The following is a 26,065-nucleotide window of genomic DNA, read 5'->3' on the forward strand; positions in this document are numbered from 1 at the left end:
CCCTCGTTGCTTGTTCCTTCGATCTTCCCAAACATAATGTCCTTCTAATGGTGTGACCAAAATAAGACAGTCGTAACTTCATCAATTGGGCTTCGAGTACCATAGCCGGTTTGATCTCTTCCAGAATCGATTTGTTAGTTCTTCTGGTGGTCCATGGCACACCTAAAATCCTTCTCCAGCACCAAAGCTCAACTGAGTCAATCTTCTGTCTGTCTTGTTTCCGTAGGGTCCAACTTTCACATCCGTGACCGACCACTGAGAAAATGAGTGCATGGACAAGTCTGATCTTCATTTGGAGTCTTACCTCCTTGCCGTTGAATGAAAATAGTAACCAAATTTTTAAAAATGCCTGAGATAAATAAGAAAACCCGAAATGTACTAGAACAGTACTAATATAGTGAGCAAAAAAGTTCTAGATGATTCTAGCTTGAGACAGAAAAATGTGTACTGCAGCAATATATATATGTATGAAACACTAATATCAATAATGATAATAAACATTTTTTTTGTAGTGAGAAGATCTCAGTGTGGATTGGTCAGTCAAATGAGCGGAAACCGTTCAATCTTTCAATCCGTGCGCGGGTAACAACCCAGCACACCACACCATCATAGAATCTTACTCGTGTGTAGTGAATCAAAATAACAGTGCACAAAAACACTCGTGATAAATCATACAAAGTTATATAAAGTTGTAGTAACACATTAACTGACAACAATGTAGAATAACTGCACAATCTATCCAAAAAGCAGTAAAAAGACTTAAGTGGACGGCCTGCAAAAGCAGGAACTCCCCAAACAAATTTCACAAGGGGTCCAATTGGGATAAACGTGAAGCAAAACAAAACTAAGCAGTGATTAGTTGGGAACGCCAGTAACTTGGAAATAAGGCTAGTGTCGAGCAGACTTCTACGCAGAGAATGACACGGGGATGGAGACAGAGTCTGTAGGGATAGGGACAAACTGTGTCCCCATGTCATTCTCTAATTAAGCAGACTCAACTAGATGGAACAACATCTATAAAATGCTAGTATCGATATGTAAAAACTTAAAGCTTCTTAGACAACTGGCAACTGAATACAATGATTAAAAAAAAAAAAAGCTGCAGAAGCTGCTTTTGGATTTAAACGAACTACTGTTAAATGACATCACTTGTGTCTTGTCAGCCCTTGATGTGGCAACAAAAGAGTCTTTTCTGCTGATCAGACACCCCCCCCTTCCACCTGCAACATCCTTCCATCACAAGCCCAGTTGCTTAAGCATCTTTACTGTTACTGCAACAGATTCATCCATTGTTGCTGGCTTCAAAGAGCATTTCCAACATTTAATAGACACTTATTTTTCTGTTCATCCACAACACAGTGTTGGTTTTCTTGTTCTGCACCTTTTTGTTTTGGTTCTCTTCTATGCTCGTATCTGAAAGACAATCTAATTATTATCTTCCCAGATGATGTAAAAATAGGGTTACCAGATTTTACTACTGTAAAATCCGGATCCATAGCACTCTCCCACGTCTGCCCCATTCTACCCAGCATGCCCCATTCTACGAAGTCATGCCCATTCTGCCCCAGCCTCGCCCTCTCTATCTGTTCTCGTGCTGGGAAGGCATCGGCGCATGCACAGGGTGTGACGTGATGACATTACATGAATGCATGCGACATCACTGCATTGCACTCACGCATGCATGGATGCCGTCCCGACGTGGTCCCAAGCTGGAAGCTTTTCAAAACTTGGACAAAGTGTTGGGTTTTGAAAAGCCATCCGGACGTCTGGTAACCCTATATAAAAACAGAGGCAACTGAATCTTTGGGAATTGATGGAAAAGAAAGGTTCTATTTGCAATTTTCAAACAATACTTCTCCAGAATATTGTCCCTTTTTAAACTTTAATAAAAAGATTCAAATATTGTCAACTATAAGTGACTTTAAATCATTCCGGAAAGAAATCAAAACCCTGCTATTCAAAAGAACTATACAGCCTTCTATCCCCCCCCACACACCCTCCCCCCTCCATGCAAACTACCAGCTGATCTCCCCATCGACCCGAACAAGTAACCAACCCTAATCTTCATCTTCCCCACTAGTAATCCTCTTTTCTACTCCCATCCTCAATTTCTTCCCTCTGCCTCCTCTATTTAACGGCCCCCAAATTGTTATCCCTCTGCATCTACTGTGTAAGCATCACCTAAAATTGTAACTGTGTAAACTGTAAACTTGTAAACTGTGTAAACTAAAGTTGTAACTCCCCTGCATCTACTGTGTAAGCGTCCCCAAATCGTAACTTCCTGGAAATGTCCAGCTATCTTATACTGTAATCCGCTTAGAACTGCAAGGTACAGGCGGAATAGAAGTCACTAATGTAATGTAAATATAAAATCGTAAGAGTTCAAGACTTGTGCAGATGAGGACAAGAGTCCACGGGGATGAGGACAAAGTTTCTCCCCATGCCATTCTCTACTTCTATGGTCTATGCCCCGATTATGGCTACACACATATGGGTCGACTGAAATGGGCTTCGACAGAAACTCCAGTAGTTAGGGAGTATGTCCAGTGTCGGGCAGACTTCTGTGGTCTGTGCCCTGACTGTAGATAAACATCAAGAATTTACATGTTATATTGCAACACGTTATATTGCAGACTGGATGGACCCTGCAGGCTATCTACCCTCATCTACTATGTTACTATATATATATAAATATATATATACACAGATGCATTGTTATAGACTTACCCCTGATTTTGTGAATTAAGGTGTCTTCCCTAATGATTTATTCACTGTAGTAAAAGTAAGCCAAGTATAGCACAATTAAGCCATTGTGACATCACTGATGAGGTTGGCTCTTAGGCATTGGTGGAATGAGGCATTATGATGTCACAATACCAGCTCTGGTTTTCAGAGACTGAAACATTTCACCCTATTTATTTATTCATTCAATTTTCTATACTGTTTTCCCAAGTAGAGAATGACACGGGGACAAATTTTTCCCTGTCCCCGCGGGAACTCATTTTCCTGTCCCGGCGCATTCTTGCAAGCTCCGTCCTCATCAGCTCGAGCCCCAAACACTTTAAAATCATAAGTGTTCGAGGTTTGTGTGGTTAAGGCAGAGCTTAGAGGAATGGGACCATGGACAGTGACAAAACTCGTGGGGACGGGACGGGGAAATTGAGTTCCTGCGGGAACGGGGGGAAAAATATGTTCCCGTGTCATTCTCTAATTCAGACCTATTTTTCTCTGAGCTCTGGGAGTGAGCGTGTATGAAGCTTTTAAGTATTGCTGCTTAGCAAGTGTTGTGGACAGAGATATCTGGCATGATGTAAAAGGGTCCGCCCTCACGGATGCACCAAAGACAGTCACAGGGCTGTCATTCACATTCCTGGAAACCTAATGTCTTCATTAATACTCATCGAGAGGGATTTTTTTTTTTTTCCTCTTATGGTAATGAGATTGGAATTTGGGACTTGTAAAACTACAAAAAGGCGGTATACAACTACATTCAAAGCGGTTTACGTACAGGTAGTTAAAGCATTTTCAGCGGGCTTACAATCTGTCTAATGTACCTGGGGCAATGGAGGGGATTAAGTGACTTGCCCAGGATCACAGGGAGCAGTGCAGGGTTTGAACCCACAACTTCAGGGTGCTAACCACAGCCATACACCGCCTGTTTTCAGTTTAAGGTGACAACGCTCCAACGCTTCCCCTTTCAGCAAATGCCACATTCTCTTACAGCAAATAAGCAGGATCCTCTGATTCTCGCATTTTTATAGCCACTCACAAGGGCAGTTCAACTGTGCCAGAGAGCAGTATAAAGGAGCCAGGTCTGTTGTAACTCTGTCACAGTGGCTTCATAATTGCCGATACGTTAGCAGGAAGACACTCCTGGGAATCGGTGGTAAACTTCATTGGGGTGATTAAAGAAGGGACTGTGACCAGGACTGCCCTTCAAACATCAGCTAACAGGCCTTTTCCGACAGCCCTTCCGCCCCCCCCCCCCCCCCCCCACTACAGGAAGGATAGTCAATGTACTTATGATGATTAATGGACCTCCAGCACTTTTGCCCGGAGTAGGCCCCAATAGGCTCACGCTCTCCAGCAAAGCCGACTCCTCGATCCTGTGACAAAGTCAGCACTTTCCGTTCATAGCCACTGGAGACAGAATGAAGGAGTAGCCCGGTGGCTAGAGCACTGGACTGACAACTAGAGAATGACACGGGGACTACATTTTCCCCATCCCTGCGGGAACTCATTTTCCCGTCCCATCCCTGCAAGTTTTTTTTCCTGTCTTTGCCCCATTCCTGCAAGCTCTGTCCTCATCTGCGCAAGCCTCAAACACTTTCAAATCCTAAGTCGCAACATTCTAGAGCTCAGATTGTGATGTCATAATGCCTCATTCCACCAATGCCTAAGCGCCGTCCTCATCTGCACAAGCCTCAAACGCTTTAAAATCCTAAGTAGCAACATTCTAGAGCTCAGATTGTGATGTCATAATGCCTCATTCCACCAATGCCTAAGCGCCGTCCTCATCTACACAAGCCTCAAACGCTTTAAAATCCTAAGTAGCAACATTCTAGAGCTCAGATTGTGATGTCATAATGCCTCATTCCACCAATGCCTAAGCGCCGTCCTCATCTACACAAGCCTCAAACGCTTTAAAATCCTAAGTAGCAACATTCTAGAGCTCAGATTGTGATGTCATAATGCCTCATTCCACCAATGCCTAAGCGCCGTCCTCATCTACACAAGCCTCAAACGCTTTAAAATCCTAAGTAGCAACATTCTAGAGCTCAGATTGTGATGTCATAATGCCTCATTCCACCAATGCCTAAGCGCCGTCCTCATCTGCACAAGCCTCAAACACTTTAAGATCATAAGTAGCAACATTCTAGAGCTCAGATTGTGATGTCATAATGCCTCATTCCACCAATGCCTAAGCTCCGTCCTCATCTGCACAAGCCTCAAACACTTTAAGATCATAAGTAGCAACATTCTAGAGCTCAGATTGTGATGTCATAATGCCTCATTCCACCAATGCCTAAGCTCCGTCCTCATCTGCACAAGCCTCAAACACTTTAAGATCATAAGTAGCAACATTCTAGAGCTCAGATTGTGATGTCATAATGCCTCATTCCACCAATGCCTAAGCGCCGTCCTCATCTACACAAGCCTCAAACGCTTTAAAATCCTAAGTAGCAACATTCTAGAGCTCAGATTGTGATGTCATAATGCCTCATTCCACCAATGCCTAAGCTCTGTTCTCATCTGCACAAGCCTCAAACGCTTTCAAATCATAAGTATTCAAGGCTTATGCGGTTAAGGCAGAGCTTAGAGGAATGGGGCAGGGACAGCAACAAAACACACAGGGAAGGGATGGGGAAATTGAGTTCCTGCAGGGACAGGGACAAATTTGTCCTCTTGTCATTCTCTACTGACAACTACAGAAGCCCAGTTAAAATCCTGCTGCTGCTCACTAGCCAAGTCGCTCAACCCTCCATTGCTTCAGGTATAAACTTAAGTGCTCTGGGAGCAGGAAAATATAGGGTTACCATACGGCTCCAGAAATAAGAGGATGGATTGCGACATCCTGGTTTTACTTCTATTGCTTTCAATGGAAGTAAAGCTCAGATGTCTCAATCTAACCTCCTTTTTCTAGAGCCATATGGTAACCCTAGGAAAATACCTAACTGTACCTGAAAGTAACTCACCTTGATCTATTACTGGAAAAAAGTATGATACTGACGTCAGCCAAAAGGTTACAACAGTGCCCGGTGGGGGGGGGGGGGGGGGGGATGCTGGACCGCGTGAATGGGGAGGAAAGGGAAGGAAAGATGTCCTAGACTTCCAGAAGAAGAAAGGGAAGGTCAGAAAGAGATACCAGACCACGGGAGGAGGGGAAGGGAGAGAGATGTCAGACTACTGGATGGGGAAAGGGGTGGGAGGAAGAAGAGAGAGGGAAAGGAAGGAGAAGAAGGGAACAACAGAGAAATGCCAGACCACAAAGGAGGGAGAAGGGAAAGTAAGGAGCGGAGAGAGATGCCAGCCTATGGGAAGGAGAGGAAAAAGAGGGGGAAAGGGAGGGCTCGGTGCACAGGGATGTGAGGGGTGGGGAAGGGAAGAATGGGCCAGGTGTCCTTTTTTTAAAAAAAAAAAAAAAAAAAAGAGAAAATCTGGTAACCCTAAGCTTGGACCCCATGCAGTTTATAACTAAGCCTTTGAAAATTGCCCCAATTTTCTACAGGAGAGTTTACGGCACTGTTTCTGAAAATGTGCTCCCTTGAAGGTCAGAGGTTTTGAGCGTAAGCTTCAGTTAAAGGTCATCACAGAGTTACCCAGCATCGCATGTCTTCGCTTTCCCAAGAAGGTTTTTGAGAAATTCTTAAGAGATTCTAGGAAATTGCTCAGAAAATCACAAGAGGAAGGGCAATTTAGTCAGTAGACGTCAGCCAGATACTTTCTTGATCATGGCTTCTGTGACATTTCCTATTTACCGTATTTGCTTCCTTCTTTCTACAGCTCGGAAGATGGGTAGTACTTGAGAATTACAGGATCTATGACAAGAGAGAGAGGGAAAACAGCAACCATCTGTTGTCAGCTGGGAGTCTGGCCTAAGGAAGCTGGAATTGGAGCCAAAACATTACATTTATCAGGAATCCCAGGAGAGAGATAACATCCGTAAGATTCTAGGATAAACGTCATTCTGCATAGATTCACTATGTCTTGTGAATGGTAATCTAGGGTGTCAAAAATCAGTTCATAACTCTCCCCTTGGGTTGTTAGTTACTGATCAGGCCACATCTACAATTATTTGTTAATAACCGTGCAACGGGATTAAAAAAAACCTCTTTTATTTTTAACCATTAATCTTTGCAGTTGATTGGGATAAGTGTTGCAACTTTATGGAAATGTTTGATAAATGTGCCGGACTGTTTATAAAGCTGAAATTTAGAAGTCTTTACATAAACATTTAACCTTTCAAATACAGTAAAACTAAAAGCCAAAACACATGCCGACCTCATTCGTAAACAAGTTATACCTATGGTACTCAGTGAAAGTACAAAGTGCACAGATGAGGGTTTTTCAAATTCATTAAGACTTATGAATTCACGTATGGTATAAATTTTGAAGAATTAGGTTTCATTTAGTGCTTTGATTATTTTTTAATTACTTTATATAGTTGGAGATTGGTAGATTTGGGTTTTTTTATTTTTAATATTCTAAACTTTTGATTTATGTTGAAATTCTAAACTTATACTGTGTCATTTTGATCTTAGAGTTAAGATCCATTTCACATTAAACATTGATATCAGAATTGAGGCACCCTGGTTGGAATATGCTGAATTCTACCAACTTTGGGGTTTTTTTTTTGTTGTGTTGTTTTTTTACTAAAGTCTCTGCCGGCACAAACCTGTCTCTGCTGTACTGAACCTGCCCCCATTGCAGCAGGAAGTGTGCGTAAGAGGGGGCAGGGCCAGTACAGCCTGGCCGAATAGTTGAGCTTGAGGGCTCTGTGCCATCCACTGTTGTAATTTTTTTTAATGCTAATAGTTCTGACAAAAGGAAGGAGCCATGAGGAGAGAGCAAGTAGTAACTCGAAGTGAAGGGAGGGGATAGAGAAGCAATATGCTGGACCATGTGGGGGGGGGGAAGGGGAATATGAGAGAGGCACTGTGTCTTGAACTATTTGTGAGGGGATATTGGCCACCCCCAAAGTGCACCCCTGGTGGCAGCATCCAGTAAAGCTCTGGGCTGGCTTAATCTATGGGCCTGGCGATAACTCAGGAATTTGGCACCCTTTGTTGTCAGTGTCCTGAGCCAGTTCTTCACCTGGCACATAGCTTAAACTGACCCTGACATCAGCAATTTATGAATTTTTACATGGCAGGGGCTTTTCTTTCTGAGACTCATAAGGTGCTGTTAATTAAAAGTGGCAGTGATAATTTAGTACTTACATTTTGGCTTATGTTCACTTCCTCCTTGACAAATATCTCGTTGTTGAATTCATTCATTCTCTTACACTTCAGAAACCAAAGCACCGAAATGATCTTTGGACTGCAGCATGCTCTGCTAGCACAGCCAGTCCAGACTATGGCAGCAATCTAAAATGGGACATAACCTACAACCAATCAACAGACCAACGCAAAATGGTTATTGGGACCCATGCAATGTGCTGGTTGCACTGGTGACACATTGCTCCCTTGTCTATCCTCTCAGTGCTGAATGTGGAAGTACTGTCAGATGGGCTATAGCCAGGTCCATCCTAAAGAAGGCCTCTTCCAACTAGTTACCGCCCCATTTTTAATATCGGTGTTTGATCTATACTCACTGAAAGAGAGGTCTGCAATCAACTGTGGCACAGTGGGTGGCGCAGGGGTTAGAGCTACAGCCTCAGCACCCTGAGGCTGTGGGTTCAAATCCCTCGCTGCTCCTTGTGACCCTGGGCAAGTCACTTAATCCACTCATTTGCCCCCAGGTACACTAGATAGAGTTTGAGCCCACCGGGACAGAAAGGGAAACAAGTGGTATATAAATAATGAAATAAATAAACTTTGTTCCCATGTCAAACTCCTCTCGGTCCTCCTTCCCTGTCGGACAGGCTTTTGCCAGGATCCCAGCACCAATCTGATTGAAATGGACTCTCTCCTTCTCTTATAGCTTGCGTTGTAGTTACACATCGGGCACATGTGTGTAACCCCCTCGAGTGTTAGACTATTATGAATAAAACTATCTTTGGGCTACTTTTAATTTGATTTGCTCTTCCGCGTTCACCACACATGACTCAACTCAAACACAAAAAGCACTTCCTCATACATTTTAGACATTGCACCCAAATTTCTGCAGTCAACTTTGACTAATGAGCTCGTAAAGATCAATAGTTGGGTGTAAACAACCAACTATTAACATTAATTGGCAGTCTTATAAAATTTGAGTGCACATTTCACGTTCTTCTAGGCCGTAATGATTCCTAGTAGACAATTGCGGGGTATAAGAAACAATGTGGTATGGTATGGTATAAAGCAGGACACCGAACTTCAATTGCACACGCATCTGAAAAGGGGTCATGGCCAGGGGCATGCGAGGGGCACTCCAGAAAGATGTGTGCGAATTTGCAGAATTCACTTATCGCCTAAGTTGCACACTGGCATTTACACCTGTTTTTAGCAAGCATAAATACAATGCCCTGGGCGCTGTCTTGGTGGGGGCACCAGCCCCCATCCTCCTCTCCGCCCCACCCCACCCCTGCTGCATGCACGCACCCCCTTCCCTTTCACCTCTTTAATTTTACTAGCATGAGCAGTTTCATGAACTTGCTGGCCCATGTCGGTGTCGGCTCTTCCCGACATCACTTCTGGGTCCCGCCCCTAGGAAGTGACGTCAGATGGAGAGCCGACACGATTCAGGCAGCAAGCTTGTAATGCTGCTCACGCTGGGACAATCAAAGAGGTACGGGGGGGGGGGGCTGGGAAGGAGCAGCGTTAGGGGAGGAACACCACCACCTAAGTGCCACTCGCCTTCACTATGTCACTGTGTGGTCTACTACTCAATAAGTGCAAAACTACCACAAAGCCCCTTAAAGCGGGTTGCGAACTATTACTGAGTGGTAAACCACACATTACGGGCCTGACGCTTTTTAGGAAAAGAGCCCCTAAGTTTATTTTTTTTTTTTTTTTTTTTTATTTTATATTTATCAAATTTTACATTTTATAAATCAAGTATCCACTTGTACAGAAAGTTGAAGAAAAGCAGAAAAATAATACTCATAGGTAAAATACATAATAATCAACTAAATAAAATAAATGTTTAGCTTAAATTCAGCTCAAGTCCTCAAAATTAGATCCAAGATGGATGAGGCGGACATATTAACAGATGCTGACGAAAATCAAATCAAATATTAGGAAAACAAAGTCCCTTAGCTGAGGAAGGATATCATTTATTCAATTGGACCTCTCTTGATTTCCCTTCATCCAGTCGAGTTCCTGCCAGAAAAGCTGTCAACTGGAATGGCTCAAAGAATACATATTTCTTCATATGGTACTGTATTACACATTTGCAGGGGTGTCGTAGGAAAAAGGTCCCTCCAAGAGATATAACACCTGGCTTCATCAAAAGAAACTCTCGCCTTCTTCTCTGGGTTTCCCGTGCCAAATCTGGGAACATTAATATTTTATGTCCAAGAAATTCTTTCATTTTATTCCTGAAGTACATTCTAAGCAACCAGTTTTTATCTGGTGCAAGGGCCACCGTGAGAAGCAATGTTGCCGGAGATGCTAGCTCTCTGTCCGAAAGTTCCAAGATTGCAGAAACATTAAGTGGTTGATTATCCTCCTGTTGTTTAGGTGGTAATTTAGTAGTTTTCATAGGTAAGTAATATACTTGAGTAAGTGGTGGTAATGTATCCTCTGGAATACCCAAAATCTCTACCATATAACGTTTCATCATATCTCTAGGTGTCACAGAGGCTATCTTAGGAAAATTAATCAAACGGAGATTATTATTACGAGAAAAGTTCTCCAAATTTTCCAATTTTCTGCGCAAACTTGTGTTATCTTTTACCATTGCTTCATTAAGCTGTTTTGATGCTTTTAACTCCTGTTGTATATTCAGAATTGAGTTCTTGGATTCATCAACTTCAACTTTTATATTTTTTATATCATTTTCTTGAAGAGTAATTTTATTTTCCAGCTGCAAAAGCTGGGGCTTAACAGACTTGGCTAGGTCAGCAACTAAATCCCAGATTGAGTCCAGTGTTACTTCTCTGGGTTTTTCAATAACATATGAAAGATTGGGAATTTGAATAGTCTCACCGGTTATCAGTTGATTCTGGCAATCCTTCTGCTGGGCTGAAATGATCCCTGATGTTTCCAAATCCTCTGTACTTCTTGGACTCACCTGAAAACTCAGGGAGTCCATCTCCACGCTCCCCTCTCTGTTTTTCCTGGCCTCCGAGGGTAGGTGCTTGCTTCCTTCCGGGAGCTCCTCCACTCGTGGGGAGCTGGTAACCTGAGGAGGTGGGGGAGGTGCCCTAGCGTCGGGACTGAGCGTAGTCTCTAGCCCCAAGGAGATCACCTCGTTTCCGCCTCTCTGAGGCGTCTCCAGCGGGGGGGGTGCCGACGCTGCCGGGATATCCTGCATCCGACGCAGGAGCTCTTCAATATTGCCGAACGAGGGGACCGCCGAACGCCGCGAGGCTCCAGCGGCGCTGCGGCCTCTCCTCTTCGGCATTCTGAGTAAGTAACTCTTTCCTTTCTGAAAAGTTTTCAGAAAATCTCCGGCGTGCTGCTCAGCGTCCGGGACCGTCGGCCATCTTCAGAGCCCCTAAGTTTAATTAATGCAGTGGTCCCCAACCCTGTCCTGGAGGACCGCCAGGCCAATCGGGTTTTCAGGCTAGCCCTAATGAATAGGCATGAGAGAGATAATTAATGGAAACACTTTTAACTTTATCATACTAAAAACTTGAATAAAGATAAACAAGTAACAACTTGCATAAGAATTAACATCTTAAGTCTCATTGACTTTATCAAATTAAACAAATACAGGAAATAATAATATTATTTAATCCACAATAACCTGATCCAAGAGCAAAGAAAATATCTAGTGGAATTTAAGAAAATAAATTATATAAACCACTTAGACGGAATAGGGGACATTGGTCACTCACCCAGGCAGAGGGGTTCGTTAAACAGTGGAAGACATTGTGCCAATAATAATAACAAGTTTATATACCGCAGTACCGTGAGGTTCTATGTGGTCTTACAGTGATTAGAAAGATGCTACAAATAAGCGTAGAACTTACATAGTTGAAGAATAGTGGCTAGCAGTTTAAGGGAACGGTCGTGATGGGAGAGATTGTGCAGATTCGCTACCTACGTATTTCAAGAACAGGTATGTCTTTAGGCGTTTCCTAAATTCACCATAGTTATTTGCGTTTATAATTAGTTTTTCCAAGTCTTTGCCCCATAATGCCGCCTGGTAAGAGAGAAGATGTTGGTAGTGTCTTTTAAATTTACATCCTCTAACCCTCCCCCTTCTCTAGCCGTTACAAACTCAAGTAATTGTATGGGTTGAAAAAAAACAAAACATTTTTCCCCTCAAGAGAGACAACATTTCACGGGGAATTTCAACACAAAGGATGTGCCAAGAGCCAAGACCCTTGGTCTATAAGAAAAGAAATCTTTTCTCTTCTTTTGTGTCTCTTTAAAAATGTCAGGATAGATTCTTACCAATCATAAATACTAGACGTACCACACTCTTCTCTGTCACCGCTCCCCAAACATGGAACCTGCTACCCGCTCAGGTAAGAGAAGAAAAGAACCTTGAAAAATTGAAACCAAAACTAAAAAGTTTTTTTGTATAGAGACGCTTTTAAATAGCCTTTTAAACAGAGTTATTATTCCCAAATGAAGGAGGCAAATACTGATCTAATATAACATAACCCCTATTGTTTTATCCTTATTTGTCCTCTTTCCTATATCAAATTGTAGTTCTTCCCTGATTTCCCTACGAAGTGCACATCTGTCTATCCCTATATTGTATGTCCCCCTCATTTGAAAATTATTTATTGTCCATCACTTTGTAATCTTTAAAAAAAGCAATTTTATCAAATACTTGAAAACAGAGAATAGTGACGTTTCTGGAATAGAGTGGATTACAGGAGCCAAGGCAACATGGATTCAGCAGGTCTTGTCAGATAAATCTGATTAATTTCTTTGACAGGGTGACCAGAGAATTGGATAGAGGGAGAGTTCTAGATGTGGATGTATTTGGATTTTAGCAAACTTTTGACAATGTTTCAAACAGGAATCTAATAAATAAACGGAGTGACCTCAGTGTGGGCCCCAAAGTGACAAACTGGGTCAGTAACTGGTTGAATGAAAGGTGACAGAGGGTAGTGGTTAATGGAGATTGCTCTAAGGAAAAGGATGTTACCAGTGGTGTGCCTCAAGGTTTGGTTCTTGGGCCTGTTCATTTTAACATTTTTGTAAGTGATATTGCTGAAGGGCTTTCAGGTAAGATTTGCCTCTTTGTGGATATCAAAATCTGATGATGTGAACAACATGAGAAAGGACTTAGCAAAGCCTGAAGAATGATCTGAAATTTTGGCAGCTAAGAAATGCAAGGTGATGCATTTGGGCTGCAAAAGCTCGAGGGAATAGTCCAGTTTAGGGAGTGAAGAACTTTTGTGCATGAAAGAAGAGTGGGACTTGGGTATGATAGTATGTGATGATCTTAAGGTGGCCAAACAGGTTGAAAAGATAACAGCGAAAGCTAGAAGGAGGCTAGGGTGCATAGAGAGAGGTATGGCCAGTAGGAAAAAGGAGGTAAGATTCTAGTGAGGCTTCATTTTGAATATTGCGTACAATTCTGGAGATCATATCTTCAAAAAGATATAAACAGGATGGAATCGGTCCAGAGGAGGACTACTAAAATGATCTGTGGTCTTTGTCATAAGGCATACGAGGCAAGACTTAAACATCTCAATATGGATACTTTGGAGGAAAGACGGGAGAAGGGAGATATACGATATTGACATTTAAATACCTATATTGTATAAATGTGCATAAGGTGAGTCTCATTTGAAAAGAAGCTCTGGAATGAGAGAGCATAGGATAAAGATAAGAGGCGATAGGCTCAGAAGTAATCTAAGGAAGTTCATTTTTTTTACACAAAATGTGGTAGATGCATGGAATAGTCTCCCGGTAGAGGTGGTAGAGATAAAGACTGTTTGAATTTAAGAAAGTGTGGGAGAGGCACATGGAATCTCTTAAGGAGAGCAGGAGATAGTAGATGCAGAAAGGCAGACTTGATGGGCCATTTGACCTTTATCTGCCATCATGTTTCTATAAAGTTGATTATCTTGTTAAAAACTTTTAGAAAAATATACAATAGAAAAATTGTCCAAAAATTGGGTAAAAAAGACAAAGGAACTGAAAATGAACCAAAAATGTTTGCCCTATGCACATTCGTCTTAGACATGATTACGGGTTCATACTTCCTCTTAGAGAGACCACCCTTACTAAGTTCAAAATGATGCCTTTAGGGACATACGTCCTACACAAACGAGATAAATACTGAAAACCAGCAGGAGTCAGTTCCAAAAGACTTTGTAGCAGAAGCCAACAACAGCATTCAAAACAGAGTGAGAAATTTAAGGGGTCTTTTAATAAGGTAGTGTCAGCTGCTACTCACAAGAGAGCCAAATGTCAGCATATTGGTTTAACAGTTACCACATGCTAATTCACATAGTGTTTTTTTATATCAGGGGATGGGAACTAGGTGGGTCATACCTGGAGAATGGGCATGGATAACATACTGCAGTTGGCAATATGTGCGGCGGCGGCCAAAAAAGCAAACAGGATGCTAGGAATTATTAAAAAAGGGATGGTTAACAAGACTAAGAATGTTATAATGCCCCTGTATCGCTCCATGGTGCGACCTCATCTGGAGTATGGATTCCTTATCTCAAGAAAGATACAGTGGCCCTAGAAAAGGTTCAAAGAAGAGCAACCAAGATGGTCAAGGGGATGGAACTCCTCTCGTATGAAGAAAGACTAAAACGATTAGGGCTCTTCAGCTTGGAAAAGAAACCGCTGAGGGGAGATAGGATTGCAGTCTACAAAATCCTGAGTGGAGTAGAACAAGTACAAGTGGATCGATTTTTCACTCCGTCAAAAATGACAGAGACTAGGGGACACATGATGAAGTTACAGGGAAATACTTTTAAAAGCAATAGGAGGAAATATTTTTCCACTGAGAGAATAGTTAAGCTCTGGAACGCATTGCCAGAGGTTGTGGTAAGAGCGGATAGCGTGGCTGGTTTTAAGAAAGGTTTGGACAAGTTCCTGGAGGAAAAGTCCATAGTCTGTTATTGAGAAAGACATGGGGGAAGCCACTGCTTGTCCTGGATCGGTAGCATGGAATGTTGCTACTCCTTGGGTTTTGGCCAGGTACTAGTGACCTGGATTGGCCACCGTGAGAACGGGCTACTGGGCGACACCAGGAAATATTTCTTCACCGAAAGAGTGGTTGATCCTTGGAACGAGCTCCCGGTGCAGGTGATCGAGGCAAACAGCGTGCAAGAATTTAAGAGCAAATAGGATGCCCATGTGGGATCCCTTAGAGGGTTAAGCCAAAGGAACCTGTCACCAGGAATGGGGTCCCTAGGATAGTAGACTTGGGGGTGGGTCAGTAGAGTGAGCAGACCTGATGGGCTATGGCTCTTATCTGCCGTCATCTTCTATGTTTCTATAATGGACCATTGGTCTGACCCAGTAAGGCTATTCTTATGTTCCTATGGCACAGAAAACATACCGTGCTGTCAATTATGCCTCGGATCACTTAGCACTTCTCAACAGGAGGCAGTAAATATCTGTGCTAATTGCAAGTAGTGTAATGACTGTTTCGGTGCGATAATTATATAAGGTACGTGGGGCAAGTCTTTACCAATTAGCACGCAGCCTTTGCATGCAAGGCACAATCATTTATTGTGTTAAGATGCATTAAGTGCAAGACCAGAGTTTAGCGAAAGGGTCCCTTGTAATTAAACAACAAGCTTTTTAATATTATGCCATTGTTTTGGTTTTATTTAAACCCCCGCCTCCCATTTTACAAAACCATAGCGTATTTTTTAGTGCCGGCCGTAATGGTAATAGCTCTGATGCTCGTAGGAATTCAATGAGCGTCAAGAGCTGTTACCACTGTGGCCGGCGCTACAAACCGCACTACGGTTTTGTAAAAAGGGGGTGGGTTAGTTTGGTTTTGCTGTTCACTAGCAATTAAATTATACTGTATGGCAAGGGTGTAAAAGTCCCTCCTCGAGGGCCGCAATCCAGTCGGGTTTTCAGGATTTCCCCAATGAATATGCACGAGATCTATTAGCATACCATGAAAGCAGTGCAAGCAAATAGATCTGGTGCATATTCATTGGGGGAAATCCTGAAAACCCGACTGGATTGCGGCCCTCGAGGAGGGACTTTGACATCCCTGCTGTATGGGTTTATTGTTATTCAAAAATAAAACCCAAGGTAAACAACCCCACGGAGAAAGTACAAGGAAGAGAAAGTGGGGCAGGAGCCGTACACATCAACCCGAGATGAAGTCGAGTTTATTAAACACAGTCAAATATCTAACATCTAAACCAGGAGTGTCCACACTTTTTTGACTCGCGAGCTACTTTTAAAATGACCAAGTCAAAATGATCTACCAACAATAAAATTAAAAAAAAAAACACAACGCACACTGAACGCATAGAATTGTTAATTATCATTCTTATTCCGGTGTTTTTTCAAAGAGGTCAAAGCAGATGACTCTATGCATTGTCACCTCAGTAACAACCATACAAAAATAGACAAATACCCACCCCCCTCCCCTTTTACTAAACCACAATAGCAGTTTTTAGCGCAGGGAGCTGCGCTGAATGCCCAGCGCTGCTCTCGACGCTCATAGGCTCCCTGCTCTAAAAACCACTATTGCGGTTTAGTAAAAGGGGACCATATTGTAAAATATAGACAGCAGATATAAATTCAGACACATTTTGATCATTAAATTTAAAATAAAATCATTTTTCCTACCTTGTCTGGTGATTTCATGAGTCTCTGGTTGCACTTTCTTCTTCTGACTGTATGCTTCTTTCAGCCTGTATGCTTCCTTTCCTCCACACCTCATTCCCTCCCCCAACTTTTTCTTCCTCTCTCCCTAACCTTTCTTTCTTTTTCTCTTCATGCCCCCTTTCTTTTTTTCTGTTTCTCTTCTTTCCTTCTGTCTCCCTGCCTGCCCCTTTCTTTCTTCCTCCCTGCCCTTCCCCAAGCCACTGTCACTGCCATTGCCGCTGCCATCGGGGAACAGGACCCAAAACGCCACCAATAGATAACAGGCCCCGATGCCGATGCTGCCCCATGCTCTCCCTGCTTCGGGCCGACCAGCATTCCTCTCCTCGACGTCAATTCTGCCGTCGGAGAGGAAGTTCCGCCCAGCCAGGCAGCGATTGGCTGGCCCGAACTTCCTCTCCGGCAGAATTGACGTAGGGGAGAGGAAGACTGATCGGCCCAATAGATCGCCTATGCAAAGTGAGTCCTGGATGATCAACTCACTTTGCCTTGACGAGCTACCGGTCGATTGCGATCGACCTATTGGGCACCCCTGATGTAAACATTTGGACAGACATACAAGATACATTGGTTATTTTAGATGTTTCTATATGTTTTGATATTTGACTGTATTTTAATAAACTCGACTTCATCTCTGGTTGATGTGTACGGCTCCTGCCCCACTTTCTCTTCATTGGGTTTATTGTTAGCCAATAAATATTCAAAATAGCTAAGCAAACAAATAAAGTTCAGAAATTGTATCTATCATGTACACACGATACAAGGAAATATCCAGCAATTTAAAATTTAAGCTATCTTACTGTTTCATCAACAGTGTGCACTCCTATTACAAGCTGACACACTTGATTGAATGACAGCAGGGTTCGTGTTCACTGGGTGAACTCTTTCTTCATAGCCATATCATTATCCAGTGCTATTAATTTAATTAAACACAGGCCTTTTTAAAGGAAGTTCATTATTAAAACATTAATACAGTTTAAACTATGTCAGTTCAGTTTGGCATGCCAGAAATGCAGAGTAAATTGTCAAAACAGTGGAATTGAGCATGAAAATTTAGAAATTAAAAGCTTACCATGGTGCAAATTGCAGTTAGAAAATGGTTTTCCTGAAAAGATTATTTTCCAAGAATGTTAACAGTTCTGTGCATTTGCTTTCCTAATCCATCTTGTTATAACAACCATATAATCTAATGATTTGCAAACACTAGGGGGCGCCAGAGGGAAATACTGTAGGAAAAGCTAATTTTAAAAAAATTTGCCAAATTTACTGAGATTAATAAGAAATGATTTGGCAGATTCATAGAGCCTGGCAACATGTTCACTGATTTAAAATGAGATAACATCTCCTCATTCACTTTTACTACCGTGACCACAGTTGAAATAAAGTAATTTAAATATTTATTGCAGTTCCCTCTCCTTAAAATACATGCATTTAAACAAAAGGAGCAAATAAATTTCTAATTTCAGATTCTTAAATGGTGGTGATACGTTTACACTTAATGACATGTTTTATCTCAAAGGGGGGAATTTGTTAAAGTGCACCTTCATGTAGGCATGGCAAAAGGGTACATTTAGTGTTCGTTCTGTAATAGATTTAAGGCATGTCTCACTTGTTAAGGAATTCTAGTTCAGAACTGCTTTGGTGTAGCGAAACCTAGATGCGACAGCTTCACCAGGGCAATGGCTGGCATAAGCTACTACAAAGGGGTGGAGCCAGAAGCAGTGAAGTATCTTTGTTTGTAGGAGGAGCTAGTTGCAGTGAAGTATCTTTTTTTGTGGGAGGAGCCAAACATATCAAGTTCTCATCCGGCCCTCCAAGCTCTCTGGTTGCTGATGCTGTGTTAGGTGCCCTCATTCTGCTGCCTTTGGGTTCAGAGGTGGGGGAGACAGTGAATTTGAATTTAATTTTCAAACTCTACATATGCTTCAGAATGCTAATTCTGCTCCCTCTATAAAGCATGTGCAAGATGGGCAGCCAAGTATAGAAAGTTCCAGTTAGCCAAGCATTTTCAAAGAGAAACCGCAAGGAGTTTTCTTTTGAAAATTTCCTAGCAGACACAGGCTAGTCTGCAATACACATATATTTTATACATGTGTGTGTGTGTGTGTATATATATATGTGTGAATGACAGCAGGGTTCATGGGAAAGAGCGAGCAAGAAAGGGATCTGGGGGTACTGATAGACAAGACCCTGAAGCCGTCGGCTCAATGTGCAGCAGCGGCAAAGAAAGCAAACAGGATGTTGGGCATGATAAAGAAGGGAATCACGAGTAGATCGGCGGACGCCATAATGCCGCTTTTCAGAGCAATGGTCAGACCACACTTGGAGTACTGTATCCAACATTGGTCTCCCTACCTGAAGAAGGATATAACCCTGTTGGAGAGGGTGCAGAGGCGAGCCACGAAGCTAGTAAAAGGCATCGAGAATTTGAGCTACAAAGAACGCCTCAGAAAACTGGGATTGTTCACCCTCGAGAAGAGAAGGCTGCGAGGGGATACGATAGAGACTTTCAAAATACTAAAAGGATTCGACAAAATAGAGCAAGAAACATCGTTATTCACATTGTCAAATGTGACTCGGACCAAGGGGACATGGATTGAAACTGAGGGGCAACAGGCCCAGGACAAATATCAGAAAGTTCTGTTTCTCACAGCGAGTGGTGGACGCTTGGAATGCTCTCCTGGAGGAGGTTGTGTCGGAGACCATCATTCTGGGATTCAAAGGCAAGTTGGATGCACACCTTTTTGCAAATCACATTGAGGGAAATGGGTAAACAGGGTCTTCAGCAGGGAACACCTGGATTGGACTCCGCGTGTGCGGGTCACCGGATTGGATGGACCTAGGGTCTGATCCGGTGAGGGCATTTCTTATGTTCTAACCCTGCTGTCATTCAATCAAGTGCGTCAACATAACTATGCACTTGTAAAGGAAGTGCACATTGTTGAAACAGTACGATTGCTTAAATTGCTGGATATTTCCTTGTATCTTGTGTACTTGATAAGATACAATTTCTGAACTTTGTTTGCTTCGTTACTTTAAATATTTATTTGCTGCACATGTAAAATTCTAAGGCTAACAAACCCATACAGTACAATTTAATTGCAAGCGAACAGCAAAACCAAACTAACCCCCTCTTTTGCATCAGAGCTGTTACCGCCGTGGCTGGCACTAAAAAAACGCACCACGGTTTTGTAAAATGGGGAGTAAAGAAACCAAAACAATGACATAACATTAAAAAAACTTGTTGTTTAATATAAAGTTCTTGTCTATACTATATATACAAGTGTCTTGTTTAAGCCTCTAAATTTTTGGCTTTAGGTTTTATTGCCATGTTAGATTGCCAGCCCAAATGTACTCTCTCAGGAGAAGAAGAAAAAAAAAATATTTACACATCTGCAGATTGCAAACAATTCCAATATTTCTAACTGATACGGAGAACTTGTGTTATATTCCTTCATGAAATCAGTGCGGTATTAGACACCATTGACCATCCTCTCCTCATTACGCGACTCTTTGAATTCCGAGACACTGCGTTATAATGGTTCACCTCCTTTCTGAAGAATAGATCCCAAAGTGTATGACGTGCTATCAAAACTGAAACCTATAAAATACGGTGTTCCGCAAGGGGCTCTGCTACCCCCCCCCCCCACTATTATTCAACTTCTACATTAGGCTAGTCTTAGACATAGCCCGCAAATACCAAATTCAAATTCACTCCTTTGCAGACGACTTCCAACTATACCTACAGCTAGGAGAAAACCGCTACGCCCAGATCGCAAAACTCCTAAAATCCCTCTCGGAAATCAAACACTGGATGACTGTCAACAAATTGCAACTAAACGCCTCCAAAACAGAACTCCTTTAGATCTGCAAAAAACACACTGCAACCACGCCCGTCCCTCGCTATGTTGGAACTCAACTACAAAGGACCCAGCACACAGCCTACAAATACTCCTCGACTCCAACGTGTCACTTTCCAACCATACCTCTCAAGTGGTATCTTCCTCATTTTATATCAACTCCGAAAAATAAGGAAACTGCTTCTCCGAGTCTGATTCACCCAACTACTCTATGCCTTAGTCCTTTCCTGCATGGACTACTGCAACACCCTATGCAACAGTCTCACCGCGAACAACATATGACGTCTCCAGTGTGTACAAAATGAAGCAATCAGACTTCTAAAAAACCTTCGTGCCCCTGACCCTGTCTCCCAGGCTTTATCGTAGGCTCACTTGCTGCCCGAAGCCAAACATTGTGTCTTCAAGAGCTTGATGCTAGGGTTCAGATCCTTGCGTGACATGGCGCCGTACCTCCCTCCACTCCCAGGAAGAAAAATGACTCGAAACGCCTCCTGGTCGTGCCCTTCAACTGCAAACTGTCAAACGACGTTCCTATTCCCACTTCGTACCGAGCCACTAGAATCGACTGTCCCCCACAGATCAGATCCCTTGACAGACTCCTCAGCTTTAGGAAAGCAATAAAAACATTCCTCTTCACCTAACTCCCCTGCCCATGACCGAAGGATTACAAAGAAACGTATATTGGTACTAGATCCCAGTAGGAAAAAAAAAAAAATGCTATTGAAACATCTTCCACTGTAACTATGGCAAATTAACCTGTTACTGTATATTGGTATTAGATCCCTAGTGTATGGCTAGTTAGGATAAAATCTTTTATTGAAAAACTTACACTGTTAGGGATAACTATGGCAAATCATGACCTGTGAACTCTATATTATGCTTATGGTCATTAGACCCCCTAGTACGTATAGAATTAGGACACAGCCTTGTATCGTAAAATTGTTCTGTAACTGTCACGTTGTAACCCGTTAACTGTATTTCATGTACGTTTAACCTGTAACCCCGTTCTGAGCTCCCTGGGGAAAACGGGATAGAAATAATTACATCAATAAATGAAGGGATTCTTTAAGTAGCAATTCTCATGCGACTGTTCCCTTGCTGGGAAGCTCTGTTTTACTTAAGGCGTTTAGGGTAACCCAGGCTGCATCGGGTTCTAGAAAGAGCCCACAAGGCATCGTTTAAGAAAATGTCATGCACCGGGGGCCAAGGTCGTTTAAAAAATAACTTTCTGCTCAGGCTTGATTGCAGGGGGAAGGTGGTCACATGAGAGGGGGAGCGAACACATGCCCCGAGTAAATTCCTCCATGGTCGTGTGGAAAGGTTTGACTACAGTGTTTGCAGGAACAATGAGCAACATTTGTAGACGAGGACCCTTCAAACTTTAAAACACAAAAACGAGTGTGCAGGGGGGAGACTCATTCTTTCGTTACATAGGCCTAGATTCACTAAACTCACCTTTCCGATCCGTGGGCAATCTGTGGCTGAGTCTTGCTGGGCGACCGATTCACTGAACAGTCCTCATGCAAATTATTTGATCGGAGGCATGCCCCACACCGACCGCACGGATCGCCTCAGAGCGATCCTGATCGCATGCGCAGACCATCTCCGCACAAGGAAGGTCAGAACAGAGGGGGTGGGGCCTTTAATGAAACAGAACACACTTTAGCCAGAGCTGTAGCCAGGATCGGAACACACTTTTAACCTGCAGGCTCGCACTGCAGGGAAGGGCGGCAGAGAGCAGGAGAGTCGGCAGGGATAGGGCGGCAGAGAGCAGGAGAGTCAGCAGAGCTTGCCTTCTTGTGCTTTTTTTGCACAAGGGAGAAGTGTTTAAAATGTTGGTTTGCTGGGATTTCAGGGCGGCAGATAGCAGGACAGTCGGCAAGGATGCGAGATCCTCAGCAGTCGCTTCTTTTTGAATCAGCCAGCCCAATCGGTGTTCCTTCTTCCATTTAGCGAATCGTTGCCTTCCTACTTTGCATGCCATTTCCCCTCATTTGCTTGTGCAGATCGGATCGGGCAGAAAGTTAGTAAATCGGGTCGCGAACTGGTCGGGATATGATCGGTAAGCTTAGTGAATCTAGGCCAAAGTCATTATGTGAAACTTTTAAATGAGCCCATCTAACCCTTTTACACACTAGGAAGGATTACCACACTGAAATATGAACAAGCTCTGGGTCTTTTGTCTGGTTTTGCACCGTCATCTTTATATCTAGGATTAAAACCAGATTGCCAATCTTGACATTTTTTTAATAGCAAAACGATTACAACACAGCTGTATTTCTTCAGTAAGGCACAAAGCCACTGCAGTAACTTCCTTTCATACAAAAGCTTTGCAAATAGGTTACCACTATTTATTTCTAATCTGCAGTTTTCAAACCCCCCAATTCTCAAGGGACTAGAGAGTATGTGCAGGACAGCCTGGAGGAGAAGACCAGACTTTGGAAAGGGGGTTGGATGCAAAATTTATGCTGATCCCAAAGTGGGTGGGCGACTCGCTTTTTTTTTAAACCTATTCGGACAAATACAAATTTGCTTAATTTTTTTTTTTTTTTTTTTAACTGTTATTTTTGTATGTAACAAATATTAAATAAAGTATTAAAAAAAAATTTTTTTTTTAAACTGCCCAGACAGTCCACTAAAAAGAGGACATATCCAGGTTTTCCTAGATGTATGGTAAACCTAATGCTTCCATGTCTAGGATTACCATTTTTCAGGCCGCAAAAATTCAGACACATGGCTCCGACCTGTTCCAACCTGGCCCTGCCCAGTTCTGCCTTCAGCTCCGCCCTGTCCTGCCCCAGCCCCTCCCAGGTCAACCCCGCCCCTGCAAACCTCCTCTCTTTCCCCCCCCCCCCCCCCCCGACAAGCTCCGGCCATGCCTGGAGGGCCTGGATCATGCGCAGATGTGTGTGTGATGTCATCCACGCATGCTCAGATGCCCTACAGATGCGGCCAGAGCTCATCGGGGCTTTCCAAAACCCGGCACAATTCTATAAAAGCTAGGCGTGGGATCTCTTGGAGAGAGAAAGAGATAATGGTTACTGCGGATGGGCAGACTAGATGGGCCAACCAGTTAGCACCGGGCATGCCTATTCTGTGTCCCCAAACACAGAATAGAAAAAGTATTTTATAGGGCATGGAAGCACGCCCAGATCTGAAAACTACCATGGGACGCCTGAGAGTCCCCCACAATACTGGATTTTAATCTGCAGTTAGCGTGCATTAGCTATTACCACAGATTTTTTTATTTTATTTATATGCCACCTATCAATGGAGGTTGTCTAAGCGGTTTACATTCAGGTACTCAAGCAATTTTCCCTATCTGTCCTGGTGGGCTCACAATCTATGTAATGTACCTGGGGCAATGGGGAAATTAAGTGCCTTGCCCTGGGTCATTAAGGAGCCGTGAGGGTTTGAATTCACAACCTCAGAGTGCTGAGACTGTAGCTTTAACCATTGTACCACTCTAGAAATCAAAATGTAGTCAAAGTGAGCCAAGTATAGGACAGGGGTAGGCAATTCCGGTCCTCGAGAGCCGGAGCCAGGTCAGGTTTTCAGGATATCCACAATAAATATGCATGAGATAGATTTGCATCTCAAGGAGGCAGTGCATGCAAATCCATCTCATACATATTCATTGTGGATATCCTGAAAACCTGACCTGGCTCCAGCTCGAGGACCGGAATTGCCTACCCCTGGTATAGGACTATCAAGCCATTGTGACATCACTGATGAGGTGGGCTCTTAGGCATTGGTGGAATGAGACATTATGATGTCACAATACCAACTCTGGTTATCAGAGGCTGAAACTTTTCACACCATTTATTTATTCAATTTTCTATACTGTTCTCCCAGGGGAGCTCAGAACAGTTTACATTAATTTATTCAGCTACTCAGAAGCATGCACCTGGGGCCCCTAGTACATTTATTTGCATGGAGCGGTCTATATTTTGATCTAACAAATTTCAGAAGAACATTTAGACACACAAACTGGCAAAATTTGGCATCCATTTGAACGACAGATACAATCCAACTAGGTCCTTTTTAGGCTGAAGATATCATAAAATGCTAAATGGTAGTATTACAAACAATAATTAAAAATTTTTTCAAAAAAAGAAAAAAAAAACAAACATTGGCACATACCCAAGAAATATTCTAAATGAGAAGCTAGCGAATGCCAGTTTTTGTGTTAGACCTTTTGATGAAGGGTGTCTCTGTCTCCAACTACATTTGTGTCTGTCACGTTTCCTTTTCCCTTGGATTTGTTCCCATTTGTTTAACCAGCTGCAGACATGGGTGATAAGACACAGCACCTGGCTTTTACTTGCCTCAAGATGGATGAGTCAAATGGTCTTCGTGGGCCGCCAGATCTTATGTAAGCAGCTACCTCCGAAGGGCAACAACCAGTGGCTAGCTATTGTACGAGAAACAAGGATCACATTACTACTGCTGTCATTTGTCTTTCTTTGCCTTGCACGACCTTCCATAGATTTGTGCTGCTCCAGGCCAGAAAAGTTGCTTACGCTGGTTAAGATTTAAAGAGGTTCGGGGGGGGGGGGAGGAGGGTGCAAGCCTGGCAAGGAGAGATGGAGAGGTGCTGGCGCCCCCACTAAGATGGTACCCAGGGCAGCCCCCACCCCCCTACTACTAGGCCACTGAATGTGCTAAACAGAAAGATAGTTTAAGCCAGGGCTGCCCAAGTCCGGTCCTTGAGATCTACTGGCAGGCCAGGTTTTCAGGATATCCACAATGAATATGCACGAGAGAGATTGGCCTGAACTGTCTTCTTGGTATGCAAATCTCACTCATGCATATTTCATTGTGGATATCCTGAAAACCTGGCCTGCCAGTAGATCTCAAGGACCGGACTTGGACAGCCCTGGTTTAAGCAATCTGAAAATGAACAGCAGGATAGTGCGTGTTCTGAATATTGTTTCATCCATGTTTAGGAGCCAGATAGAAATAGTTTCAAAGCACCTTTTCTCTCTCAGGTCTTTTAAAGTGATGACTCCGAAAGTTAAGGCCTGGGAGAGCTTTCATCGCAATGCCTTGGATGGACAAACATCTAAAAATGAGATGAACACCCCTATCAAGGGCATAATAGTGAAGGTCATCACTTGATTGACATCGGATAAGATTTTCAATAATGCTATCTTTTCAAGCTGTATAATGCTTTGTTATCGAGACATAATTAAAAGTGTTAACAATTGTGTTGTCTTTATCTGAACACAGTTTTCCCACAAGCCTTACGTGACCGGGTCATAATCAAAAGAACAGGCAGGCTGTGTTCTCTTCTTTTACACCGTAAGACTAGTCAGTTGTAGTTCTGCGTTACTCCAGGCCCTATATTTTGCCAGCATCTTCCCTTAACTCTGGGATGCACCACAACAAACACAGATGGGTTTCATGTTGTCCCTCAGCTTAAGTTTCCCTTTTTCATTTCCCTTTGCTTTTCTCAAAGACCAAAGGCTTGATGACCATTCATGTGTGAAAGCTTTGGGCAGAACAAACAATTATCCCATCCGCTTCCTTGATTTAAAATGTTGGAGCGCCTTTAATCTCTATTTCGTCTTTTATCTGTGTTTTTCGCTTACAGGAACTAGTTGTCATGCG

General features: G+C 42.9%; 1 protein-coding gene and 1 long non-coding RNA gene across 5 annotated transcripts in view; one reads left to right on the forward strand and one right to left on the reverse strand.

The window, feature by feature from the left end:
* The window catches only part of ADAMTS9 (ADAM metallopeptidase with thrombospondin type 1 motif 9), a 385,044-nt gene that overhangs the window by 297,253 nt on the left and 61,726 nt on the right, over positions 1-26,065 (reverse strand). The window lies entirely within an intron of this gene.
* Positions 1-26,065, forward strand: part of LOC117351332 — a 42,578-nt gene that overhangs the window by 1,739 nt on the left and 14,774 nt on the right. Inside the window, exons 2-4 of one of the 3 annotated variants that reach the window (XR_004537389.1) lie at positions 6,505-6,663; positions 24,737-24,827; positions 25,444-25,634. This is a non-coding gene — a long non-coding RNA (uncharacterized LOC117351332). Of the gene's footprint in view, positions 1-6,504; positions 6,664-24,736; positions 24,828-25,443; positions 25,635-26,065 lie in introns of those variants that run through there. The other 2 variants (XR_004537387.1, XR_004537388.1) reach the window with 2 other exon arrangements.

This window comes from Geotrypetes seraphini, chromosome 17, assembly GCF_902459505.1.
Source record: "Geotrypetes seraphini chromosome 17, aGeoSer1.1, whole genome shotgun sequence".
In the NCBI taxonomy this organism is placed as follows: domain Eukaryota; kingdom Metazoa; phylum Chordata; class Amphibia; order Gymnophiona; family Dermophiidae; genus Geotrypetes; species Geotrypetes seraphini.